Source organism: Lepeophtheirus salmonis, chromosome 8, assembly GCF_016086655.4.
Source record: "Lepeophtheirus salmonis chromosome 8, UVic_Lsal_1.4, whole genome shotgun sequence".
NCBI lineage: Eukaryota > Metazoa > Arthropoda > Copepoda > Siphonostomatoida > Caligidae > Lepeophtheirus > Lepeophtheirus salmonis.
Window position 1 is genome coordinate 16,607,652 of NC_052138.2, and position 12,504 is coordinate 16,620,155.

Sequence of the window (12,504 nt, forward strand, 5' to 3'; positions counted from 1 at the left end):
AGCATTGACTGGAGTTGTTAGTCGTCGATGAATAGAACCCCCTTGCTTTAATAATATAAAAGATAACTTCACATCAAATCATCATTGTTACTCTCCCTTTTTGATGAGCACACTCAATACTTAGATATTCTCTCTTAAAGAATGAAAGAATGATTTTTAACAAATTTTTTAGATATTGAAGCTCTGGGAAGTGTCTGTGGGGAAAATAATTTTGATTCCGATATTGAAAAACAATAATATTTGGGATCCATAATGCTCTGGGAAGTGTCTGTAATGGGGAACAACAATTTTTTAAGTATGTATTATCAATAGTTTGATTCCCAGAATATAATATAATTACAAAGAATATTATAATGTCGTATGCAAACGATAATATTTTCTTGTAACAGGATTCCTCATACTTTTGGTCTCGACCCCTTAAAGTATTTTTCTTGTTATCAAGATCAAGGACAAATAAATGAGATTAAAATTAAATTAATTGCCAACCCCTTTTGTTCTTTTATAAGATGGTCTTGACAACAAAAACATTAGGTAATGACTTATGGCTAACCTTTTTATGATAGATTTGATACTAAGTCATTTTAAGAAAACTTGAATCAAAAATGACCTAAGGACATGACTGCTCACATATTGTCTAATTATGTGGTATTCAATTTCTAATCATCAGAGAAACAACTTTATATACCGGGCTAAACGTTATTACTTATTACTCATTTTAACACATAAAGTATTGAAGTCCATGGCAGGATCCTGGTTGAATTAGGAAACAAATTTTTAAACCATTAATTATACAATTGAAACCTAAAGAACATGTTTTAGTTAATATATCTGCCCTCAGAATTGATGGTGAGCTTCAGGCGGTGGCAGAAGCTACTGCAGCCATTCTGGATGTACTCGGCCATCATGAAGGCAAAAGCCTTCCGGGCACGGTTGCAACTATGGCGTCTCCTGGAGGTCTTGTACTCTACGTGTGCCTAGATGGAATAGTCTAGGGAAGTTGAGGTCTGGGCATGCGTAGAAACGGAGTCCTTTGCCCAAAAGTACATGTTGGCCTGAAGCCATTCTTGGGTTTTCTTTGCGGTGTGGGGAGGTGCTCCACTTGTTGGAAAACCCAGGGAAATTTCTAACGATGAATTGGTTCCTTGTGGGATCTTTGGTGTCCAGAATTTTGATGTACTCATCAGCGGAACGACACGGGATTCAAGGCCTTCCGTTGGATGCAACCAGGCCTAAAATCATCACTGAATCAGCGTGTTTGGTGGTGGAGACATATCGGTGCTCCTCAAGTACATCCCCAAATGTCACTACTCAATCATTCTGCCCCATGAAGACAGGTTCAACAGTAAAGGTCTTCTGATCAGAAAAGAGTCCACAGGTTTCTTGTTTCCTCCTGCCTTTTTAGAGCCCTGAACACCACTGATGAGGACTTGTTAATCTTTGTGCCTATGTTAGTAATATAGGATTTCGGCTTTTTCTTAAAAGCCGACTTCAGGCAGTTCACAGACACAGAGAGTTTCCTGCCTGCTCTTGGAGAGGGTCTGAGGTCATCTCTGACCTTCAAACGCATGAAGACATTGTAAATTGTCTTCTTCGAGGCCCCAGTCTGCTCCCAGATTACCTTTTGAAATTATTTTTTTTATACCGAAGTACAATTATATTTTAACTTATTATTATATCCTGAATAGAGATTGTTTTTTTTTGTAAAAGCAAAAGGAGAAGACGGGGGCTAGTTATATAGTACACCTGGATTAAGAATTTTATTAATATCAGCAGTCTGTTGTATAATTTTGTTGAGGAAAAATGAATTACTACTATAAAGAGGAGAACCTTTTACATTTCAAATAGTAATTGTGCAAGGAAATATCATAATTATATTTAAATTTATGTATATTTATTTTATTATGGATTTTTAAATCAATTTATTTGTGAAAATTCTTCTTTTAGAGGGAGATCTTAACACACCTACACCTTCTTAAATAATGAACAAAAAAGATGAAAACACTCAATCGCTAAACTTAGTCTTTTCTTTACACACATCTCCTGTTTAATCATCAATCCCATACTGGCTGTTAACTTGCACACAAAAAAAAATCACAATCCTATAAAAATATTTTTAAACACGTAACAGACATTCAGACATGCCACATGGGATAAAAAAGGTCCAGGCTTCACACATAGATGGCACTATTTTTAAAAAATTACATCATTTTCAGTTGTCAAAATTGCATGTCCTTTTTTTCTTTAGTTTTTGATTTATAGAACTAAGTATGACCCTACTTTTGTTATTTTCAAAACGATCCAAAACAATTTCGTGTTTTAATTTTACACTACTTCTTGATGGGGAAAAATACCGTTTAAGCTAAGCAATGGCTTGAAAAGTATTATAGAGACTCCATTTAATCAAAAACCACAATTAATCGTAGGTTTTTCTGGCTTTAAATATTGGTGTGGTAGAGACACCAATTGTATTAATTATCTGACAATACCGTTCTATACCGATCTGAAATTGTTTAAGATGATCCTAAAGGTAATTTATTTTTGATTAGCCCCAATATAAAAATATGTAAATATGTTTTTCAGGCCTTTCCCTATATGTATAACTGAAGCATCGAACTCGAACCCAGTTTTTCTTCTTAAGATTTGATTAGAAATGAAATAAGTGTATATATTTTTGAAAAAGTGACAGAAAAGAAACGTCTTTATAAGAAAAGGTTATCATAAAAAAAAAATTTAGACATTATACATCATCAAAAAAAATGATGAGTTATCACAATTACTATCTTGAACAAAAATCAAGAAAATGCCAAATTATTATTTTTTACATCATATACATAATAGTTTCTCGCATACAATACAAATAAACATATTTTGGTCAATTATAGGCTTTGTATTCTTTTTTTTTTTGGGATGAGATGTGACCTACCTAAAAAGAGGGTTAACTTGAATTTGAGTTAAAATTCTCGAGTTTAGTCGAGTTCGATATTTCGATCATTGAAGTCGAGTCGAGTTCGAGTAAAGCAATTATAATCATATTTTAATACGAGTTTCTAAAATTGGGTTTGAGTTTGCTATCAAGAAAAAACATAAGATGTGAGCGGCCTGATGTCTTGTTGTCTCCTATTCAACAAAGCTTGCAGCTTCTGTTCGATCGCCTGCTTCAAACGGTCGATCTGTTCACAGTTGAGGGAAAATTGAGTGGGGAAAAAATTGCTCGACTCACTCTTGTACACACAAACGTAAGAGTATACGAAATTATGTGTATTTGATTTAATACCACTGGCTCACGTTTAGTCACACACAAAGGAAGTAATTTAAAAAAAATGATGCATTAGTTCTACAAATTATTAAATTATATTTACTTTAAAACTATAATAATCGAGGTTACTATGAAGGGTAATGAGCATATCTGCTACATCGTAACGAATCCTGTTTCTCTTCTTAGAAACTATTCCCCAGCAGATGAGAAGCACATCTTACAAGGAACGGAAGTTGTGGGTATTGATAAATACCTAACTGTTATCTTAAATTTTTTTTCACTGTTCCACCACTTTAGTGGATCATTTGATTGATCGATACAGGACAATCCAAAATATTTATTCTTAAATAAAACATAACTTCTATAACATAAAAATATTATGTGACCCTTGGCCTGTACAGTTAAAACTATAAGAGTGTGGTGGGGCTTAGAACTAGTTATAACTTGTAGGTTATGGTGGCTTTTCTGTCCTTTTTTATCAATGATTAGATTTAAAAAAATTGGAAATTTTGGGGTCATCTGTATCCTTTATTTTGAATAGTTATTTATAAATTCACAGGAATAATTAGATATTGCTGGATATCGGAAAATAAACAACAAGATACTTGATTACTCGACCCTCATATAAATATTTTGAGTTTTCAGAGTTCGAGTTCAATGTATATAGAGTTTTTCAAAAGATATTTTGGATGAGTTCGAGTAATTTACAAAATAAAAATATCTTCTTTCTTTGTGGACTACTTTTCGAGCTCCAGTAATACTCGAATGCAACTCTAGTGTTAACTATATTATAGAGCAGGGATTCTCAACAAGTGGACCGCCGAAGTAGGTAAAATTCTGCTATTTCGGCTTCTTTGAGCATCAAGGGACCCTTCTAATAAATAATAAAAAACCACACCAGCCCTGTATAAAGGTAAAGTACTTGGCACCGGCACTTTAACTGTACAACCTGAGGGTCAGGGTGAATTTTTGGCTATTAGAAGGAGTCTATAATGCCCATGGAAAAGACTGCGGTAGAATTTAGTTTATAATTAGATAGTTTGATTGCCCTGATATAATATTAATTGTAACGAAATTGCCCTCAATATTAATGTTTACAATGACATTATTCAACAAAAAAAATTACTTACCTGTATCTTACTTGGGATTACTTTTACCCACAAGAATTTTGTCTCACAATGATAATACACACAGCGATTTAACTTAACAACGATTTTATTCGCAATCTTTTTACCACAATTATTTTGCAAGACATCTTTAATTATTTATTCCTTTTTTAAATACCTAATCTATTTACCATATGACATTTGTACTGTTGAAGTAAAATATTGTTATAAGTATATTTGTTACATTAAAATAATAATATAGATTACAAACTACTGTAGCTAATAGTGATTTCTCCGAACGCAACACTGCATTGCAGATAGGATTGTTAAAGCCGAGTAGCATTGTTTCGCACCGAATAGATTCATAGTAAATTGCAGTTAGCATTTTACCGCTTCTGAAGTACGGAGAAATACTGACTTATTGTAAAAAAAGAAAAAAGAATGCAAAATCTATCTATGGTTACCCACAAAAAGTTATTACACTCATTTTTTTGCCATTTTGTATCTTTTTGCACTGGGTCAACGATAAACGATTATATTGTAATTAAACTGACGGTCATATGATTTTTGATGACAATTTTGGAATGTCACATGATAAGGGGAAATTAATTAATTACTATTCAGGATTTCCCATGAGCGAAGTATCTTTATAAAAAAATTCTTTAAATTATTTGTTCAGCTATTACAGATGTCGCAACTTTACACGGCATATATTCATACATAAATAATATAAGGGTTTGACTAGCTCAGATTTTTTTTATAGAAGATACAATTTTTTTGTTACAGCATTAGACATCGAACTGTTTGAAATAAACAAAGCCACAATGTATTTTCTTTTCAGCTTACGGAGTTACCTCCTTACCACAAAAAATATACAGTATATTTTGTTGTCAGCTGTCGATATTTCTGCTTCTTCTCCTCTAATCTCACTAATTAGAAATATTTGAATGTTGATTCGTTGAATAAGAATTAGCTATTATTCAACTGTGAACTGATTTTGGACCTTTTTGGGTAATAGGTTGCGTGATACAACAAACGTAAAGACATGAGCTGTTTTCATTAATTCTCATGAGTTGACTCTAGTATAATTTTAAGTAGTATTATGAACCCAAAAAAGGTTTAATTTGATTTGTTCTAGGATGGTTCCCGTAAGTCTGAGCAATTTATCCCATAAGAAGTAATTTAAAAATTTAGTTTGAAACAGCTCTCGCCTACTGTTCTAAGTTCTGGATCAGCTCGTATCTAAGCCGAATCATAATTCAATACGGTACTTTTTTAGCCTAAATATATACATATCTAAAATTGAATCCACTACAAAAAAAGGGTAATACCATTTCACAACTTTTTAAATTAGTTTAACTATTTCTAATATATATATATATAGGTACATCTTTGGGGGGGGTAATTTGAGCTGAATGATAAATATAACCCGATAAGGAAGATATATATATATATCTATACTATATACATACCTACTGTACAACATATTTTGTATTATGTTGTTAAATATAAATTATATAAGTTAATACTCAACAATGAGATGAAAATTTTTAAATGAAGAATTTACTGTAGTATTTGTTATAATGATAGTTCAATAATTGAATATTCCGAGAATGATAGATATATTCATGGTGTATTTGCTTAGTTTTACTCATAAATAATAAGTATTATGTTACACATACATAGACCATTTTCACTGACGTCATAAATTGCATCATAATTGAAGGAGACTCCGTCTTTGGGGCTCAAAGTTGATAAGTTTTACTTTATAAAATGGAAAAATTCCCAATAAATCTTAGTAATACTGAAGTGCAGGCTACCAAATATATCGTGTGTATATACGTCTAACTCTATAATTATAAATGATATTTTTGTAAGTGCAACTTATTTAATATGTATATATGTATAATTACAACAATTATTTGTGTTAAGTTCACGACATTGAATTTGATTATAAATTCAGAAAAATATGCATAATTTTCTATCTGCGTTAAATGTCTTTTGATGAATTGTCTAATTATCAATTTTATATACATCACATTATGAAAATGGTTATATTAGAAATTGCAGACGAATATTTTCTGAAAATGAAAATCGGCATGGTTTTACATTCAAGATGGTTCACAATCAAAATTGGTTAATATCAGTCTTATTTGGAATAAATGAACAATGAAAATATATTTGATCATAATCTATTAGACATTTGGTATATAAAAAACAAAATTTGAGTAATAAAAATGAAGAGAAAAATCAAAATAGATGCGCGTAAAACGCGATACAATAAAAGAATATTTATTTATCGGCAGCATATTTAGAGATGTAAAAATGAATTAACTCTTGTAAGCGTTTTGTATATAGAATATGGAAAGGACTGGTTTGTTTTGGTTAGTGAGCACTACAGAGACTAAAGTTCGAATCAGTCATCTCATCATCTTATTATCTTATTTTTTTTTCAAATGTTTTATTCTTAGGGATGGAAACATATGACTTTATTTAAGTATTGAGTAGTTACGTGTGAGTATACCCATTAAAAACGGAGACTAACACTGATGATTTATTGGGAAGTTATCTTTTACACTATTAAAGCAAAATTTGTATCTTAGTCGACGCATAATTACTCTGGGCAATGCCGGGTACTACAGATAGTTGGAATTAAATTAAAATATTTGAATATATTTTATATGAAATTATTCAATTCTACAAAAATACAAGTTAAATAGTAAAAAACTACTTCTCTGAATATCCCTAAAAATGAATAGATTTGTTCTAAGTTTTTGATCGATTAAGGAAGTTAAATTAAGATAGTTAGAGAAAAATATAATATTCCTTACTATAACATGGATATTTGATTTTATAATAATGTAAAACATATTTTAATGTATTTTATGGTCCTATGTATAATAAAACACAACAATTGAGCAATAAAGTTTTATAGATAGTTTAAGTACTTCTTCTTCTTGTTGCCACTTTAACATTCAATTAATATTAATAAAAAAAGGGTTTTCATTGTTATAAAACTTGGTTGTCTAGGTTACCAAAATGGACGGCATCAAAATTGTAAAGTACCGTTAATACGTTCTATTATCTCATTCCAATGATCATAGTTATATTGTTTGTGAATACATAATAACTGAGAGGCTTGAAATGGAAAAGGAAATGATATATTTTGAAATATATACGCGGAATGGTTGTAATTATTAAATCTTTGTTTTTTCTTGACCAGTAGGAGTATCTATATTTCACATTTTAAAACCAAAGCATCAAAAACAACAAAAATATAAATACTTAATAAGAGTTGGACAGCAAAATAAGTACATCTTTAACTAGAAGCCCATAAACATATACAGGGAGCGGGGATCAAATTGTTGCCTACTTTAAACCTTGGTAACTTGAAGACGATATTATCAAATAAAAAACCGGTTACCAAATAGGAAAACTATGCCGTCATCATATGAGGAGATAAAGAGCTATAAGTGGAACGAGGAGCTTTCGAGGTCCGCCGTAGTCATGGCATTGGTTAATAATGGAGATGAAATCTCCAACTCAACGATTGCTTCAACCTTAGGAGTGAATTTACGGACTGTTTAGCGTATCCGTAAGAAGCTAGAGGACACCTGGGATGTTGATGCCACCATAAAGAGGGCACCCCAGGAGGAGGGCGCCGACAGGAAGGTCAGGGACACCGACTTTGTCGACAAGGTGAAGATGCTATGCCGAGTGACATACCAACAGACATCCCCATAGCACCAAGGCCAGCCTGATGGACTCCATCATGGAGATATTCGGCAACATGGACAATGAGATGGTTAGAAGAGCCTGCGGCCAGTTCAGAGGCCGTATTGAGGCAGTTATTGATGCCAAAGGTGATTATATCAAATGAATGGCTACTCTATAGCTATATGCTCGTCATAGTTTTGATTTCCAATAAAAAAGTTAAAAAATGTATATTTTGTGTTGTTTTTTGTAGAAAAATATTTTGGCGACAATTTGATCCCCGCTCCCTGTATATGCTTACAGTAGAATGGGAAAAGAAGAAGGAAATATAGTCAATAACTATATAAAAACAGTTAAAAAAAAATATAGAAGCAATACACAGGATAAAAACATATCTACGAAAAAATTATTGTTGAAATAGAAGCTGATAAAAACATTATATCCTTTTTAAAACATTTATGTCTAGCTCCCCTTTGTATATAAATCTGGTGTACCTTTATGATAAAGGCGTTTTTAAGATTTTCTTCATTTCCGCAGTAAAAGGCTATAAAATGATTATTCAGCAAATTATAAAAGTCGTAATGTTCGTGTAGAAGATTTCCAACGGCTTTGTACAAAGGTCCAAGTGTGGTGCAATCAAATAAAAATGGTCGCATGATTCATCATCGATTCGACAGAAAGAACACTTTCGTTTTTCTCTGACAAAAAATTTGGCACTTGCCTTCAGGGTACAAGAAAGAACCCGGTACTTAAGCCATTTCTGTACTGAAGACAAAAGCAAACTTTGAGAACATTCAGGGAAGGTTAATTTTCCTTTGATCTAAATAGCGGATGAAAGGAAAATGCTGGTATTTGATTGTTTTTCCTCAGTGCAGAAACAGCCGTAGAGGTTAATTGAAAACGATAATGCACCGCAGGTCTCGGAACCTTCCCGAAAATTAATCCGAAACGTTTACTAGACATCTTGTTAAGTAAGCTACTTGAGCAATAAGTTTCTGCAGCAAAATTGACACCAATGGTCGCAACTCCAATGTCGTAAAGGGAATCTCTGGTTGGGAATTCCCACTTAAGATACTTTTCTTGTGAAATTAGTATTTCGCAAACACTCTCTGAGAGTGTTTGTATTCCATCTGAATATTTGGACAACTTATGGAGTACTACTCTGAGGCCGGCTGTGAGGTCATCTGAGTATTTCCTCACTTTGAATCTGGAAGGGAAGAGATTCCAGTAATTATTTTCCGTCCAAATATGTCTGACTCAATATGAATTCAAAGACCTTTTGGGCGAATAATTGATTTTGAAACTCCACAAAGACGATTGGCTAAAACATAAGAACATATTTTATATATACAGTTCTGCACTATTTGAGATTTTTTCAATTTTAGTAAGATAACGACATTTTTCTGCAGCTCGCATAGCTCTCTTTCTTCAAAGTAGGGTCTTGATTTTCAAAAACATTTCTTTCACCTTAATAAATATGTCCGCATATGGTGCTAAATTATAATATATTCTCTAAATAATGTCAATAATTTTATCATTTGTGTCGGAGTCATCCAAAACTACTGAATTTAATTGCCATTGGCCTTTTTGTCTTAATTCATAAGACTTGGGATTAAATTGAATATTGATGGCTTTATGGTCGGATAGGTGAGTATCGATTAGATTATAAGAAATTATTGATTCAGTTAAAAATTCTTTCAATAAAAACAGATCAATTCTTAAAGACTTGTCTTTGTTATGGAAAGTGTGTGATAAGTTTTTATCACACTTCCGCATCAAGGATGCCAAAAGAAGACATAATCGATTTTAATTCTCCAGTCGCTCGAGGATTATCATTGGCAGACCCTGGTTGACAATCCGTATGTATATTAAGCTTTATGTAGAAGTCTCCTCCAATAATGGTGGGTTTCTTTGATATAATTGAAAAGTGGTAATTGTTCAATGAGGATTACAAAAAAACAAGCTTAGTCAATATTAATCGATCAATAAAAATTACTGGGTATACAATTTGTAATCCCAATAAAGTTTTTATTGGGAAAATAAAAATAGTAATTATAAATTGAAGGAAGAAAATAAAATTTGACACTTTTCCTCTTTTCTCTCTCTTTCCTTTTCATTAATTTCAATTGCCACTCTGAGCAACAGGACAAACAAGTCTTGTAATATTATCACTATGATATAAAATTTGGCTAAGGAGAGTAAATAAATACATTTTAATAAAAATAATAAATAAACCATTATGTTTTTATTGGAAAGGACGATCAAACATTCAAAATTTACTGATCTGGAGTATAAAAGATAGGAGTAGACAACAACAGAAAATTATAGCACGTCATTGAAGTGATAATTATTTTTTGTGCAGCGGACATGGAAAGACTCCATAAATCATGGCTGAAGTTAGGAGCAAGGAATAGACCGTAAATGATATATTGAAGGAATCCAAAGAATTGTTATACTATCATGATACTGGAGGCAATCTATTCCTTCCCCAGACAGAATTGATAGTACGGATAACAGATAAGAATCTCTAGATTTTTGTTCCCAGTTTATGGGGAAGTTTCTCTTTCTAATTTATTTTTATATATTTTATACTGGTGAATGTCTAAGGGGTGGTCGTTTACTTATTTTTTATTACTAAATTGAAGATAACTCCCCAATAAACCCTCAGTGCTACTCTTTGTTTTTCATGAGCACACTCATACGGAACTACTCAATACAATAATACTTATATACATTCATACTACGTGTTCTCTCCTAAACAATAATAATCTAAGAAAAAAAAAGTATTTGGGATGACTGATGAGTACTTTAGTCTTAAGAGTACTCACTCACTAATAAAAACAAACAAAAAAAATTTTAACATATGGGTGTTTATTTTTTATTCACCTCTTATAATATACATACTGAAAATGCACATGAATTATGATATATTTATATGAAATACCAATAATAAAAACAAAGAGAACCCGTGCTCTTGTTGTACATTAGGCTGGGTCGTACATTCCATTTTTTTGAAAATCTAAAACCGGTATTGTGTTTTTTCACGTAGATTTCAAAAATGTAACTTTCAAAAAGATAGATTGTCCCTAAGCTACATCAATTTAACTTTGAAAAATTTGAGAAAATGCAGCTTTTTCTATATTTTCCAGTGCCGGTTTTCTTTATGTACTTTATAGATATTTATATTAAGGGAATGTATATGTATTGCCCTTGATGGGAAGAGTTCAAATATGAAGAAATTTTAATCATAACTTAACATTAAGTTAAGTAAATTTACTCTTTGATGATGGTATATTTAGTGTAGATATCAGAGTCTTAATTGAGCCCAATGGGTAATTTAAGTTAACTTTTAAATATTTTATTATTCCAAAGCCAAAATTTATTTCTACATAATTTACATCGACTTTATATTAGTTAACACACATAATAACAGAGTCATGAATTAATTTAATAAAACGTTAACGTAAATCATTCACAAAAATAAGATTAGAAGAGTGCAGGAGAAGTTGATGAAAGAAATGAGATACGAGTTTGAGAAGAGGTGTCGAGAGGGGAGCCAATCTCCTGTAGTCTCTTTGATGGAATAATCGACTTGACTAATGTGGTGACGGAAGGAATGGGCAGTGAAGAGTCATTTATGGGTTGGATCAAGCAAGAGCACTATAGTATTTTTATTGAGCCTGGGAGTAATTACTTGTTCCAATTTATAGCAGAGAAAGCAAACAAGGAATAATCACACGCTACACAAATTGCAAAGCTTATATTTAAACGGTTAAAGGAAAGGGATTTTGATAAAATAGTCATGGTGCTCGGAGGGGACTCAACAAATGTGAACACTGGTGTAAATACTTGAGTTATACGGAAACTTGAAATGAAGTTTGGGAGAAAACTGGTATAGTTGGTGAGTAGTCTGTATATTAATTAATTTCCATTACGCCGTATAATTCCTGAGCTTGATGGCCCAAATCTCTCAGATAATACATTTTTTGGACCAATAGGAAAGCTGCTAGACTCGGATACAGCCTTGGATATCAATACAAACTTTCCCCGAATCTCTAATGGCCCACCACTAGTCAAACTTTGTGATGAACTTATTTAATATTTGTCTACCGATTAACACTATGGCTATATGATAGTGTGTGCTATCAGGGAAGGATTTTTTCCTGGAAGGATGGCTGTCTTGGAGATCGGACCTGTTTACCACAGCCGCTGGCTCACTACTGCTAACATACTTTTAAGACTCATAGTTAAGTTTATAATTCGTGTGTATTATCCATCTTGATTCAATACCAGGCTCAAGTAATAGTGGAATGAATTGCCAAGGCACGTCATATTTCAACTTAATAGTCTCAAGTCCCAGAAGAAATAGGTGCGTGAACTCGTGATCTCAGAAATGAAAAGATATGTTCGGTATACTCACAGATAATC